Source organism: Anarhichas minor, unplaced genomic scaffold, assembly GCF_050575085.1.
Source record: "Anarhichas minor isolate MPS153535 unplaced genomic scaffold, ASM5057508v1 ptg000027l, whole genome shotgun sequence".
In the NCBI taxonomy this organism is placed as follows: domain Eukaryota; kingdom Metazoa; phylum Chordata; class Actinopteri; order Perciformes; family Anarhichadidae; genus Anarhichas; species Anarhichas minor.
The window spans coordinates 17,399,678-17,414,687 of NW_027466473.1; positions in this window are offsets into that span (position 1 = coordinate 17,399,678).

The window sequence follows — 15,010 nt, forward strand, 5'->3', positions numbered from 1 at the left end:
ATATAATACTAGAGCTATCTTTCAAGGTCTCAAGATGGAAGAGGACATATTTACCAGCCTTGTTCTACTCATGTCTATTTATATCTTACAGAAACTTGCATCCAGAGACGGAAACCTGAGTTTGTGACCTAAGCCAGTTTGTTTTCGCCATGAGAACCTTAACATACCGAAACTTAATGATCTTCTCTTTAACACTTTTATGATCTAAGCCAAGGGATATTTTAATATGATTTTACTTACATAACTAGCTTCAACCAATGACGCTCTACACACCCCTGTAGCATCAATTTTAAACATGTCAGGGACTTATCAATACACGCTCGTTACATGCATAGTGTCAGTTTAGTTACTAAATAAACTTTACATTGGACACTAGACACGGATAGCGGTCTACTAGAAATTAAGTCCTGTGTTTGTTTGACTCAACCATCTCGCCTGCCACCCTGTGGACCGTCTCACACTTTATATAACTTTCCTCTGTGCGTGAAAGGTCGCGGGTGTGTTTACATTGGAGTTAGTTGCGAGCCTGGTGTGAAGCATACAGAGAAACAGTATTTGACGCATTGGGAGTGAGAACAGTTTTAAACATGATATTGGATCAGTTCACCACAACCAAATACGCTGACTTACAAGATGAAAACTTTTCCACCCTGTTCATGCTCAGACATCCTCCCTCCCAGTCATGTGGGCATGATCAAAGATCCCCAGTATGACACACATACGTATATGCCGAATCACCATAAACTCACGAAAAAAAAAGCGTCATGTGTGATCTGTACCCTGGTGGTCTTGTGCTGCTTCAAATCCTGTTACTGCCATGAAGCTGTTAATAAGTGAATGTGGTTTCTGGAAGACATCTGTCACTACAGACTGCTGATATGAAGCAGTGCCACATGACTGCACCCTCTAAAATATCTGACAGAATTTTGCTTCTAAAGAAATGGGGATGAATGAAAAGCCATGAAACAAAAACTCAAGTGCCTTTGGGCAAAGCACTAAAAAACAGTCCAAAGTTCCACTGAAAGTTTTTTGTTGGCACATTTTGTCCCATCTCCAGCTCATGTGCGTGTTTGAAATGCATACGTAGCCAAGCGTAAACCAGCTTAATCAAAATAATCTGCATCCCATAGCAACAAAGACCTTTTCTAGTTTCCTTTGCTTTTTTCATACGAGCACAGCGTGAGGCTGAATTTGAAACCGAGACACAGTGGTGTAGAAATAGAGCTCTGGGAGCTCTGTATAGGACATGAGTCATGACACAGAACTGTAGGCAAGCCTGGCATTACAACAAAGACATTAGAGTCTAATGCAAAAATGCTCCTTTTCATCTTTCACCCACAACACCATTTTTGGTCATCACCCACAGCCTAAGTGTGTGTGCGTGTCTGTGCACAACCCACGGTGTCATTTTTTCTTAATCATCCAGTGTTTCAGATTGGACTAACAAAAGAAAGCAGTGTTTGTTTAGCCAATATATCATACCAGCTTCATTGTGGAGGGTGACTCATCTATGAGAGATACTTGTAATATAAAAAGCATGGCCTTGTGAGAAATTGCATCCGAAGAAATTGAAGAAGCCAAGGTTCCAGTCCAAATTTGTAATATTCATCACAGGGCAATACATTTGTTTACACTGGATCATGAACTGTGTCTTCAATAAATACATTCCCACATTACATACAGTATGAGAAGTACCACTGTACCTACTCAAGGTCCACTTACTAGAGTTTTTAAAGGATTATAATTTTAGTCTTGTGGCTTTCACCAGTGCAAGGAATATACCCAGTAGTTAGATTATTCCACTATATCACATGATGCGTATAGTTTGAAGCTGCGGTATTTGACGCATTGGGGTGAGAATGTGTTGTGTGTGTATAAAAGATGTCTGCCATCAGATGTGAATGGTCTCCTTGATTTTTCTCCAGCCATCAACTTACTCCTGGTTAAAGGCATTTCAGTCAATGGTGAGATCTGTTTTGGTCGAGTGTTCAAAGATAAGTCTGTTTTGTTTTCCATTCAGTCATGTGTCCAGTGGAAATATGCAGACACAGAAACTAGGTAACATGACTGACTTGACAAGGCCAGAAACATTGCCCTGAAAAGAGTGCTAGAATTATAAAACTTAAAATTTCTAGACTTTGGTGAGCAAGGTCTTTGCCCACCAAAGCTATTAAGCTGATCTGAGGAAGAACGAGGTTGATAGATTAAACTTTACTTTTGTTTTTCTGCTTTGTTAATTCATTTTCTCCTTTTATAAGACTTCAAGAAACATCTTTAATTTCTCTGGCTCAGCCTCTGTCGCTCTGTATGTGTGTGTCCCGAGTTAATTAGGAGGAATATATGTTAATGGGACGCTGCTAGCAGACTAATTAAGATTCTGATTAGAACAAAGATACTGTCAGCCAGTCGCAGTGTGTGTGTCGGTGCGATTGTGTGTGCTTACATGTGCGTCTTGCTGCTGGCTCGCCTGTCGAGGAAATCACCCGAGCTCCAACATGCACTGGATGAGCAGATTACACAATGTAGAAAATGAAACAGATTCTTAGCTACAATGCTGACTTACGACTTCAAAAAAAAAACATGGAGATGTGAACATGTTCTGCCAGAAAATGTGTAGTTGGATTTGTTGGAAGCTGTAGTTGTAGCCAGAGTGCAAATCTCTGATTTGGGCTTGCAGAAGACCACAGGCTGAATTTAAGTCAGGAACACAATGATCCGTCTAATAATGGGTCTATTTGTGTGGTTGTGGGGCGTGCATGTGTCTTCTTCTGTTTGTGTGTTTTTGCACCTCTGTTGTGTTGCACGATGTCACTTTGAACCTTGATGCTGCAATGTGCAAACAGACGTCCTCCTAGAGGAAAATCCCAAAATGTTTCCCTCATGTTGTAGGCTACATCCACCATAGCAACAGTTTATTGACAAGCGCCAGAATAAGTCACATTAACAATTCCTTTTGTCTGTCTCTTTCTTGCCTTCTCCCTCTTAGTTTCTCTTCATGTGAGTCACACTCTCATTTTCAGTTTCTCTTCATGTGAGTCACACGCTCTTTCCGTCTCTGTGTTCCCCTCTATTCATTTCTGTTTTCTAAAGGATTTTCTCCATTTTTCTTTCTACAGCATTGCCCACATGCTGCGCCATGTGCATTGCAAAGATGAAGCGAGAATACAGCATGTGTAGGTTGTAAGAAAGATTGACACTCCTCTGGTGCAGGGAGCTTCTCTACATAGCAAAAGGAGATACTACGTGCCTTCACAAATGACTTGCTCATGAAGTATGCACACCGTGATTGATGCGAGCATTGATGTATGCACTGGAGAACGAACTGCAAAGATTAGATACATTTATGACAGGGTGAGATATTTTGATAGAACTCAGTCTGATTGCACATACTGAGCTTCCCTTGAAGAAGGACTCAGACATCCACGTAGCATGTTGCGGGGTGATATTACACGTATTGTGTGGACATAAATCAGCATTTGAAGTGAGATTTTTTACTGAAATGCTCTAAACTGGTCAATTAAGTCTTTCTGTTTGTTTTGACATTTTAGATGGTCGTGGTGTGCAAGTTGCTGCGTTTTAAGATTGTCTGAAAAGGTTAGGGCAGAAGTTATAAAGAGATTTATACATTTACAACCTTAATCACAGATTGATCTTGTGACAAGCAATTATTGTGGCTTTAACCCTTAAACTAAACCAGGATTTTGTGAAAACGTTTTGTGATACCGTTTAGCCCAGCAGGCAACAAGCGGGACATGTTTGCTGAATTACTCATTTGTACCCTACAAAAGAAGAAACAATGTGTTTCACATAAAAGGAAATTAATTGTATACACACACACTTTTACACGTTTATATTACATGTTATTGTTGTGTGTATTTTAGTATGTTTGTACTGTACAAACATACTAAAAGACACACAACAATAACATGTAATATAAATGTAAAAATAAAAAAACAGGAACAAGAGAAAAGGACTTTTTTGTTGTTTTTTACTAAAGTGTGACATCAAATGTGTTACCTCAAACTACTCAGATTCATTTTTTACGAAGTTGTACCTGTGGGAAGTGAAGCTACATAACATTGCTAGTTCACTTACAAAGAGTATCAAAATGTTAACTCTAATACCTTGACAGTTACAGTAATATGTAGTTGTTTCTTCAGCAAATACTAGTTAATATTACTTATGGCAAGCATTTAAATTGTCCCAGTGGCAAATTATGAAATGCTGTTCCTCCTCGTCTTTCACAGCTACAAATCTTCATATGTGAATTTACATTTTAACAGACATAGATTTTGCATTTCACAAATTAGGGGCAAGAGAACACCTACTCTAAATGCTTGCCATAAAAGCGATCAATCTGATCAGACTGATTTTTGCCTTACATTAATACAAATCATAGTGCATATGGACATTCACAGGCATGCGGCACCATTTGAAACAGGCTGTATTAGAAGAAATAAATTATCAGAGACTGAAGTGCTGGGATGCCATTAGTCATAAGCCATTAGAGCATACCTTTTTTCTTATACCCTTTGAAAAGTGCACCGTAGCTCTCTGACAGGTTGGTGGATGAAAGACAACAATTTACAGCAGACCTGCCATAACCGCTGATGTCCTTGTGTGGGAGGTGCAGAATTACAATGAGTGGAGATAAAACACTTCACTTTTGTTTAGCCTGGGAGGAGAAAACACATTTGTAAGTGCCCCGCACTGGTCGTCAAATAAACACAGCCCATTTTAAGAAACTGTTTAGTAATTCTAGGCCAAAAGCCAAATAAACATCGTTATAGAATAGGTTTTCCTGTGAATTCAAACTTATTACCTAGCTCCTGGGAATATACAGTATCACTCCGTGGATTTATCACCTCGTCAAAATAGACAATTGTTGAAAATTGTCTTAATCAGCATATCAACTATTGGGGTACGGTCAAAAATGTGTTTTGTGAGGTGACCTTGACCTTGGACCTCCAAAATCAAATCAGTTCATCCTTGAGTTTAGGTGGATGTCAGCGCCACATTTGAAGAAATTCTCCGAGCGTTGCTGTGATATTGCATTCCAGAAAATGGAACGGACGGAGAGACACACGGACAGATGGACAACCCCGAAAACATATTGCCTCCGGTCAAGACTGTTGCCAGCTCAGAGTCATAATACAAGCTATACACACATACACTTGTCATTAGCAGATATAATGCTTCCTAGCAGTGGTCTAAAAGCCTCTTAGGAAATGAGGTTGTGCACATGATGTTGAGAGCATTAGGTGCTGACAGGTGTTGATGTTCCGTTTTGCCAACAGTTTAGGACTGTGACATTATCAGCCTATTTGATGCTGCCAAATAATCTGCTGGCAACGCCTGGCATTTACTAGCTGTTCTTTCCTTACACCTCCACCTTACATTTTTTAAGTAACACTTCTCTTATATTTTCAGTTTCTGTGCTACAAATTACAGGAAACCCCTAATAAATTAGTTTATTGCACCTCACAGCACGTGACTATAGAGTGAAATACAAAAGGGGTGTAGGTGAGAAAAAAACTAGATTTCACATAAACCATTCCACACACTGAGTCAAGCCTTCAAGGAAAAAAATATCCATAGGGCAGCTACAAACCTCCCACCGTCCATGGGTTCAAACAGGGTTGAAGCCATGCTTTCTGTCACGAGACCGGTTGCACTTACTGGATTTTTGGCTGGTCTTGAGCTAAGTTGTTTGTAACTTGGCGTTCTAAACCCGACCGAATAGTTACGCCGATCAGGAGTAGGTTCAAAGTCAAAATCTGAGTCGGAACAATTATTTATTGCCTCATGGCCATAGCCAGCTATGAGGTCATCAAGGTCCAGACCACTGTAATAATTTCCTAAAATAATTCACCATTTCTCTGCATCTGAATGACGTGAAACCACTTGAAAGTGAAAAGCTATTAATAAGACAGCTATCGGTGGTGACAATGTGCCGGGTTAGGTGACTGGAGAAGGAAGCACCGTGGTGCGTTCTGTGGCTCAGTGGCGCACAAAGAGTCGGACACTGCAGGTACACACAACAATTTTAGGCTACGTAGCATAAACTCAATATGATATAAACACAGTATTTGAAGAAATTATTGAAAACTATTGAAACTATATTCTGCAGTTATTTAATGATATATGATGTTCTCTTGGATTTCTACAAACAATGATGATACTTTACATACATAATGGCAATATGTTGTTGTGTCGGCTTTAACTGTTACAGGTCTTATTTATTATCTTTGTTTTATTTATTATTTATTTTTTTGTTTCTCAATGACCATGATATTTCCTTTTCTTTTTCTCGGGTCCATCGCTGCTGGGTAATAGCTATAGTTTTGATGCCATTCACATGTCCCTGCATTGCTAATAATGGGTGTATATAAGACTAGGCTTAAGTTTGGTTGGTGCAATAGACTTAAAGGCCATTCTAAAGACTGATCATAACAAAGATCGACTTAGCAGTTAGAAACAGGCTTAGTAATGGCAAGTTGTCCCTCACAGACATTTGAAATCCTCTGTTCATAGCCATGCCACGTATCTCCTGCTCTTCCTGCTTCTCACTACAGACTGGCAGACGAATCCTCAAAAGATGATGAAAAAAAAGGTTGTTATGGACCTTAATACCAATATGAATTTCAACACGGCTGGTCTTTTCTAATGATTCAGACCTCAGCAGAGCCAGGCAACAGACCATTTTCTACATGATAGATGTACCCATTTGGTAAATTATCTTGTGGATACCAGTTATCCAAGCCAAATGCCTATTTATCAACAAAGGACCAGAAGGACTAGAGGGCAAAGAACACACACACACAGACGTACGCACCTGCATACAAACGCACGAGGTGGTCTTCCAATCCACTGTTTCCATGATGCGTGTGACCCCCCTTTGCCGTCTTGATCGTGCATATTAATCACATGCCCTTTGATGTTAAACATTTATAGTGCAAGCATAAATAGAACCGCATGCGTAGTTTATATATGTGCTGCCAACCATTGAAGATTTTTGCTCAGAGTGTATGTAAATAGGTCACTCCTGATGAAGCAAAGAGACGACGAGAGGAGAGTTCCATATTCTCTCATGAATCTGCACTGTGGTAATTAATGTCCTGATTTAGGTGCAGTTTAGAACAGACAGTAATTTAGTAAACGAAAATGCTCAGATGATGGCGTACCACACCAATATCTACACACAATAACAGACTGATGGAATTCAGTAAATGCTCTTGGCCAAAAATAAAATAAAAGACCCAAAAAAAAGCACTGATGGAAAATTGCATACAACCTTCCAAAACCCCCCTCCGGCTAGGCTTTCTAAAATTAAACAGACGTCAGTGAAATGATCATCACTGCGTACAGTATACAGTATGAAAGCCAATGGAGTGCTGGGGGGGATGAGGTCACCATTCAACATGACCTCCACTTCCTGTGAGTAGCATGTGTCAAGGAAGAGAGGCGCTGTGAAACCCACATCGTTCGACTTCATATGCCAGGTGGATCCCACAGGGTGCCCTAGCTGTGCACAAATGTTGTATAATTACGTGTTACTATGCCTGTGAGGATAGGAAAGACAAGAGGAGGAAGAAGCCGACCCTCTGTCACAGCAAAGAAAACTGCTCATTAGCCACATTAGCACAAAATGATATGGCTTGAAATATCCAAGCCCCCCGGGCAGAACACGAGGCAAGAACATTTTAAATAACGTTCAAACCGTGGAATAATTGTGCCTACAAATACTTTTTCCCATAGACTTACATTGGGGAAAGAGATGTCTGTAAATCACAATATATATACTGTATGTACACTGTATATATATTTAAAAACCGAGGCTGGAACAAGAGCTTAGAGGCGGAGTTGAAGGAAACACTAGTGCCCTTGCTCTATGGGCCCATGAATGCAGAAGATTGGGAGAAGTTTGAGGCCATTTCATACACAGAAGTATTTTTTAGCTTTTTGGGTCACTTAACAATTTTCATAGGAATGAATGGGGCCCCGTCCCCAACGCTATATCCAATTCTGTTTATACATCCATGGGAACATCTCCACACCCTGAACAGCACATATGCACCAGGAAGCCTCATTTGCATGACATCAAAAGCATGGAAGGGGATATTAGTTTTTGAAAAGAGAGTCAAACTGTTCCAAAACCCACAAAATGTGTGTGTTCTTCTGTTGATGAACATCTTAACCAATGCAACCCTTTGTTAAGCTGCACGTATAAAACCATTTTAGACTGTGAGTGTATGTTATTCTATGTCAGCTTGGAAAAAAAATGTTTTCAGTTCTTAGTGAGTTTAAGTTAAGTGGAAAAATTGGCTTGAATAGGATCATTGACAAATATAGACATCACATACACATGCAGTCTTCTTTGTCCATAATCTTCTAAAGCGTTTGATGCTAAATATTGAACACACCAGCAAGTCTATTATTATAAAATCCTTATACCAGAAATCTATTTAAATAATTTAGACATCCTGTGCCTCTGATTGAATCCATTTTGGAGGGATCCTGGAGAACAAAAAAAACATACAAAATAGGAACAGTTGTGTGGGAGAACAGATCCACAATCTCTTCGCATTAACAGGGATTTTCAAAACCGAAGGCATAATAGAAAAAGCACATTGCACGTACAGACAAATATGATTATTACATTTTCTGGTAGGGAAATAATGGTAACACTTTATAATAACTACACACGAAACATTAGTTAAGTATGAGTAAACACTTAATTCATCATTTATAAAGCATTGTTCCTACATTAATAATTCATTAGTATTCAGTTAACAGTTATAAATGTTTTATTCTTGATTAATAAGCTCGTCTATTATGCGTTTCATTATTGTGTTTTCATACTTTATAAATGATGGATTCCCCATTTGTAAATGAAGTATTATATATATTTTACAAACCAATTAAGGAGTTGTAGATGATTAATAAGATAATTTATAAAGTGTTAGTAAATGATTAATAACTTATTTAGATGTACATTATTCATGCATTTATATATATATATATATATATATAATGGTTAGGGACTATGTTAATATATGCTTTATAAACACATTAATACTGCAATTCATGATCAATTCATGATTTATTAAGGTAGTTACTACTCGTTAGTAAAGTGTTTTGTGTGACCTCATCTAAAGTGAGGACTATTTATGCCTTATAAAGCATGGATTTGGATTTTTGTGTAGCCTACTTTTAGTTTTAAAATCTTTCCCAATTCAAAAATAGTCAAAAGGTGGTGAAAGTATTTTTCCAAATCTGTTGTCAGAACTGACACGTGCACCAGTGAGCCTAAAGGATTTGTAAAACCATGATAGCAATGTTTGCACTATGGAGTTCTGATACAGTTTTATTTTACAATGTCTACAGAGTGAATATTTTCCCTATGCTAAACTTCCTTAACTGCCCACTGGCACCCAGTGCATGCTCATAGCTGAATGTGACGAGGTGAGTGTGGTCTACAGTCTATGCATGCATGGTTATGTGACAAATGATGCGGATGTTAATTCGCTTTGCAGCCCCCCACAGCATGTAGCCTCATGTTTGTGCGCTCTCTGATTAAACCATGTGGCTGTGCAGGATGAGCCATTCACTCGGTCAGTTAGCCAGCCCCTCTTGGCTCCTCCTCAAGGCCGTTTGGTTACTGGATGCCTGGACATATTAACTGGCCAATGCTGCAACGGCGCCACAGCTCAGACGCTCCCTGTTGAGTGCCTCCTCTTAGCTCATCAGTGGCAGCAGGCTCACGTCAGCCATCGCTTCTGTATTCAGTCTCAGCTCTCCTGGCTCCAGCAGGCAGCGATTGCATTATGCTGCTTTTTGATTATTTATATGCCGTTTCGGGCCGCAGCAAGATGGAGTTCATGCTGCAGTGAATTGGTCTGATAACATAGACATCATCGGGCAGGAAGACCAGTATCATCCTCATTGCAGTGGCGATTTATTTGCATTGACGAAAATTGTCTCTATGGCTGTTTTTTTATTCTTCTCATTCATATAATTGTTATTCTCTTGGAAGAGCTCCTCAGGTTGCCAAAGGATGAGGATTATTATATACATTTTTTTTGTTTGAATTTGATCATTTCCTTGTGTCCTGAGAGCCTAACATCCATGATGTCATGAAAACAGTATTTGACTAAAACTAGCCCAAAAAACTGAAAATGTTAACGGCATCATCTAAAATAAGTGAAAGAAAATAAACATTATCTCAACACAATGTCATCATGTCCCTCTCAAGAAGCTAATACCACACAACTTTAAGGTGTTTGTGGTTAACAGGCTAACGAGTTGTGAAGTGATTCCATATGTTCAAGCTACTGGAGCTTAAGGACACTAACAGCCTCCTACAGACGGTGATCGTGGCTGGTGATCTAGATATTGGACCTTTCTATATGGAGATGTATTCTGAAAATTGGCAAAGCACCAGAGTTGATCTGATAATGCCCTTTGACTTTGCAGCATGGGGACAAGGACTGGACAATAAGGCTTAAGAAAGATTTCAAAAGTGTGATGGGGATTGTTTTCTGACTGTGGCCACAGTCCGAAGAGAGAGTGAAGTACGATTATATTTGCACAGTTGAGTTAATTGGTTTTGTAAATATTAAACTGATTTCAATTTCAGACTGTCTTCCATAAAATTGAGCTCTCCAATTTACTTTCAAAGCATTTTGTTGGGGCTTTGAGCTATGATTTTATTTCAAGTGAAATATGTTTAAAACATACAGTAATATAACAAATAGCCATATTTTCACAAGTGTATTTAATAAAATGAATGACGGCTGGATTCTCTTTAGCTGCCTCGGTTTCAGGCTCCTGGTATTTTGCAGGCTGGTTCAATCACACTGCCATGACTTATATGGATATCGTTAACGTTATTAGTAACACCTGCGCTGACCCTGCTATGACAAGTAGAAATGTCTGCTGTGAGAAATGCCTACATCGGAAATTCTGTGAGGACCAAGAAGCAGTGTGCAGAGGTAAAAGAAGGTAGGGTAATAAGGCAGTTCATGTCGTCTGCTTAGAAACAAGGTTGGCAACAAAAAGGCAGTTTACAAATAACTATTACAAATAATAATAAAGCAGGCAGAACAGGACATTGGGCAAGGTAGTTTGGCATGCAGGTGAACAAAGCTGTAAATTATACTGTATTGTCATTACAGAACTGTCCTTGCACTAACTGCCACCAAGCAGAAACGTCTCTTCTCGGCTGCTTGTGTTATTTCATTAAAGGCAGGTCAATCCCACCCCTTCTCACGAACGAGCTGCACATTAGAGAGCCTCACAATTTCACGTCAAAATTCAATCAGACTGAACTCGGATTGAAGTCAAGAGCCGAGGTCAATTTGCAACGGGAAGCAAATACCCTGCTCTTCACAGAAATGAATGGGGCGCAAAATCCAGCCTCCACTTTCAGGCTATGAGGCAAGATAGATAATGTGGCAAATGAGTGAAGCCGGAAACTGATTAAAGTGAATGAGGGGCAGGTGCTAATCATGAATGGCAGGAAAAGCTGAGGACAGGAGGGGTAAAGGCAGCGTGTGAAATGATAAGGACAGTTAGAACTGGCAGGAATAAATAAGAATAAACCAAGAACGATTGCTGGTCTGCTTACACTAATAGGCAAGTATATTAACATGAAACACTTTGTCTAAAACTGCTGGTATTGCCTTTCCAAACCCATGTCAACTGAACCTTGCCACATGCAATGTTGTCCTCCATTTTTAGTTTCCCTCTAACAACTATTCCATCCCCACCCCAGATATTAGTAGTTCATCCGATTTATAAAAAGAAGCACATTTCCAGTTAAATAATTGGTAATAGGGTGCTTTAAAACTCATAGGACCCTAGCCCTATTTTTAGGCCTCTGCTCGAAAATTGCATAGCCATACTCAAGAGAGTCCTGAGCTCTAACTACAAGGTCTATTTTAATAATTTTGATGCTAGAATACTGGTAACACTTGTGAGATGTGTTGAATTGTGTAAATATTGTGTATATGTTACTGGTTAATAACTGATACACTTATGGCACAGCTCAAATTGAAAAATGTCTAGGTTCGCCTGAAAAAAAGCACTTGTATTGAACATTTTTTTTATTTTAAATAATGCAGCTGCAAGCCTAAAAACACGCCACAGTCATAGAACAACACGTTTTACATGTCCCCACAACATATTTTACTTCGATTGAGTGAAGCAGGCCAGCATAAATGGTCATAAAAATCAAAATTTTTATTTTTGGAACCAGCTGTTGCATTGCTGTATACTAATTTCATATACTATATAACTAAATATTAACTATATATTCACTTTTCTTATCACTAAGAGTGTTCAATAATCCTAATAAATCAGTTTGACACCATTTTGAATAATTCTGAGTAGTTATGATGTGTCATATCTGTCATTCATAACAATAAATGGCTCATAATGTGTGTCCATGTGACCCTGGTAAGGCCGATTTACTTGTGTGAGACATTTTTAGATGCGGGATACAACGGGAGCCATGCAGGGGTGTTTGATCGTATCCGGGTCTGTTTACTGACAAAAAATCGCAAAATGCTGGGCGAACCCCCCTCTCTACATGGATTGCTCCACCCCACAGAATCGTCTGCCATTTTGTGATTCATTCCGCCAGCGCATTGATCTCACTCAAAAAAAGAGTTCTTACATACTGAGCAGCTGTAAGGGTTTTCTCCTGTGTGTTTTCTCATGTGTCTCTGTAAAGATGAGTGCTGGCTAAAATAGTTCTTACAGACTGAGCAGCTGAAAGGTTTCTCCCCTGTGTGGTTTCTCATGTGTCTCTGTAAACATGAGTGCTGGCTAAAAGAGTTCTTACAGACTGAGCAGCTGAAAGGTTTCGGTTCTCATGTGTCTCTGTAAACATGAGTGCTGGCTAAAAGAGTTCTTACAGACTGAGCAGCTGAAAGGTTTCGGTTCTCATGTGTCTCTGTAAACATGAGTGCTGGCTAAAAGAGTTCTTACAGACTGAGCAGCTGTAAGGTTTCTCTCCTGTGTGGGTTCTCATGTGTACGTGTAAATATGAACTCTGCTTAAAAGAGTTCTTACAGACTGAGCAGCTGTAAGGTTTCTCTCCTGTGTGGGTTCTCATGTGTACGTGTAAATATGAACTCTGCTTAAAAGAGTTCTTACATACTGAGCAGCTGTAAGGTTTCTCTTCTGTGTGTGTTATCATGTGTACGTGTAAATATGAACTCTGCTTAAAAGAGTTCTTACAGACTGAGCAGCTGTAAGGGTTTTCTCCTGTGTGTGTTCTCATGTGTCTCTGTAAAGATGAGTGCCGGCTAAAAGAGTTCTTACAGACTGAGCAGCTGAAAGGTTTCTCTGCTGTTTGGATTCTCATGTGTTCCTGTAAATGTGAACGCTGGTTAAATGTTTTCTCACACTCGGAGCAACTAAATAGTTTCTCACCAGCACTACATCTTGGTCTGGTCTCCTTCCAATCATCACTGTCATCAGTGTCAGAAGAGTCTCCAGTCTTCTCATCAGTATCTTTAATGTGTGGGGGTTCTGGGTCCTCCTGCTCCTCTTTAATGTGTGGGGGTTCTGGGTCCCTGTGCACAGTTACCAAACAGACATGCCGACACAAAATGTAAAGACACAACGCACCAGCAGCCATGAGGTCATCAATAGTTTACATGGCAAAAAAGTGTGTCACTACCCAACATTGTTAAGAAGTATTCAAAGAACCTGCATCGTCCATAAAGTCCGGTCGAGGTGTGATCATGTGGGCAGTTATAGTCTGTACGTAAACCTGCCACCGTAGAAACAGTGGATACTCATCAAGATGGCGCCGCGGACGGCTGCCTCGACGTGTTGGTGCGCATTGTTTTGTATTGTTTTTGTCGTTAATTCAGTTTTATGCTGCGATACCCGGAGCTCTTTCACCAGAGGTGAGCTCATGAACATCAGGGGTACAACTACAGCGGACTTAGTCTCAACTTTTCTGCTAACTTCTGTGGAATTACTGGACATTCTAGTCAAAGGTGCTCTCACCTTAGCCCAGGGGTGTCCAAACTTTTTTCAAAGAGGGCCAGATTTGATAACGTGAAAATGCCCAAGGGCCAACAGTCCCTGTTGACATTATTTTAAACAATACAAGTAGCCTATACATACATTGTTATTTAATCATTTTATTTTCAATGACAGCAAATAGCAATGTAACCAAATGTAAGCATTCATGTATGAACACATCTCAACAACTATTCTGCCTTTCTTTCACATCTTGAAAGTCAGATGACACAAAGAACAAGCCATCTAAAAGCTAATTACATAGAAACCGATCAATGTTCTCACCTCAAGACAATCTTAAATATGACTTAGTGAGGGTAATGAAAAGTTGTCTCACATTTAAGTTCAACAAACATGAAACAGGCTAACGAAAAAAATCAAGTTGTCTCTTAGTATCTGCCATCTATAGTAAATGCCATCATTCAACATTAGGTTCTGGTTGGTAATGGACTCTGTCTTTTGCACTTGTGTTTGTTTTTTGTTTGAAACATTTGTGAATGATGGATGTGTTCATGCATAATGGTAGGACTTGCATTGTTAATTAAAGGGATTCTTAAATTCACCACTGCCTTGCTTTGGGAGGCATTACTTATTCACATTACTGACACTGCTACTGTATGTGGCTTGAATATTAAGAAATCTTCATCATCACATTTTTGCTTTGTTTGGGATTTACCTCCATCCACATTTGATCAAATGTGATAATTGACATTCACACATAAAACCCACTCTACAGGAAGGTAAACCAAGTCATGAAGGATTGATTGCCATGTGTAAAAACACTAACAGGTAGATCTTATTGCAGCCCATTTGCAGTTACAAGTGACCAAAAAAGGTCCTCTAACCAATGAATTTATTAATAAGACACATACATCTGGTTGATTTTTAAATGGAGAGAAGGAGCAGGTGATACCAATCAGATGACTGTGGAAATGTCCCCTGTCAATTAATTGAATTATTCTGAACAATC